Source organism: Penaeus japonicus, unplaced genomic scaffold, assembly GCF_977035675.1.
Source record: "Penaeus japonicus unplaced genomic scaffold, GWHDUDI00000001_assembly GWHDUDI00000012, whole genome shotgun sequence".
NCBI classification, from domain to species: domain Eukaryota; kingdom Metazoa; phylum Arthropoda; class Malacostraca; order Decapoda; family Penaeidae; genus Penaeus; species Penaeus japonicus.
Window position 1 is genome coordinate 6,732,314 of NW_028234414.1, and position 2,090 is coordinate 6,734,403.

Genomic DNA, 2,090 nt, shown 5'->3' on the forward strand with positions numbered 1-2,090 from the left:
TATTTATATATATGTTTGTGTGTGTGTGTGTGTGTGTGTGTGTGTGTGCACGTGGATGTGTGTGTGTGTTTGCATATTGAATATGTATATATATGTACATATATATACGTTTATATATGTAGTGTCAGTGTGTATATGTATGTGTGTGTGTGTCTGTTTATCTGTGTGTGTGTGTGTGTGTGTGCTTGTGTGTATGTGTATGTATGTATGGTTATATAAATGTATATATACATATATTTACATATATATAAATGTATATATATATATTTATATATATATATATTATACATATCTATACACACTTATATATGTATATATATATATATATATATATACAATATTTATATATATATGATATATATATATATTTATATGACAGTCATATAAGATATGTGTAGTGTTACTGGTAGTTATTGGGTAGCCGGATGGGATAACTTGCCGGTCCCCGCTCGAACCTGTTCACATGGCAATCAAACAGTGATGGGTTATATATCGTACGTTGATTATGCCTTGAAAACATGCAAACATGAAGCCCACTCTTTTGACTAACTTAATTAATGATAAAAAGGTCACTGATTATGAATAAAGATGTAACCACAATTTTCTGTCTGAAGTTCCGTGAAGAGTACAGCATCTGATCTGTTATCATTTCTACATCGTCATCTACAAAACGAGGAAGTCATTATTACGTAAATTTGTAGCTGCTTCCTATTGGTCCACCTCACTCTCTTGTGACGTCACCGATGACACCCTCAGTGTAAACAGGATTTCTGGCTATAAATGCATTTATATCCAAGTAGTAAATGTGCCTCGAAACATCCTTGCGGGATTATTAGTTTCACGAAAAGGAAAGGGGAGCAGAGTATTGCTGACAGGCAGAGGAGGATTTGAGGATCACAGGAAGACGAGAAAAAGTAGAAATGGCGCGAGTGGGAAAGACTTATCCCGGACGAACGCCACTCGACACAGGGGAGGAGAAAAAACAGATATAGAGCAGCTAGAATTTGTATATAATGCTTCCGCATGGAATGAATAAACACAAAAGATTGGTAAGCAAGACCTTTTGTTAGACGTTAACTGAGATATAAAGATATATGATGTAATAACCCCCAGCTCGCTTGCAACAGACAACCAGTGGTGATTTCAGGGGGAAGAGCCGAGTGTGATATAAAAGGATGCAAGCACCGAAGGCGTGAAGCCTGGACTAGCGAGTCTGCAGATTATTAGCTTTTCAGGGGCATTTTATAACCATTTTTTTAGAAAACTTATACATTAACTCATGCTGTATACATGTAGTGAGTAGTAAGTTGTCCCTCGTGGTTTCAGTAAAGAAAAAAGTATGCATGTTGACAAACTCATTTACACATTTCTGTATATATATATATATATATATATATATATATATATATATATATATATATATATATATTACTATGCTATGGAGGCTCAATTTGTCACTCAGGAGAGGTACCCACCCGCCTGCCCACACACGCCACATATTTTCCAAAATATATATAATCCATTTTGTACATCACAGGCTAGATGACACTAGATGTACGTCACATTTCCTCCTCATATGAAGCAAATTCGCTCAACTGTATAACAAAGAGAAATGCTCAAGTTGAAAAATAGCTTGGATGGCAATAGAGACAATGGATTAAGGAAGGCGGAGTGTCCAGGAGAGAGAAAGAAAAATATTGAAAATAGGGAGCTAGCGAGCGTGGCTTGAGGAACAAGACTGTGTGCATGTCATTAGTCAAGCTTTCTTACATTACGAATGCTAACCACTTTGGATGAGAGTTATATCACGCACGATCAGTTAAAAATACGTCTGCTTTTATTACTAATAAGTATGTGCCCAAGCCTGGATGTTGGAGTAACATGAGAAGTCAAACTGAAGATTCGCAGGAGAGAGACTGCTCGCAAAGGAGAGGATGTGTGCTTTCATTCTGGAGGTTGTGCCATCGGACAAGCCATCTGGGATTGTTATTGTTAACAGTGCTACGTCCAACGCATGAGGACAATCGAGAAGAGGAGGAGGCATAGTCAGGAAAAACTATGCTGTTCAAACGTCGATAGATAGATAGGTA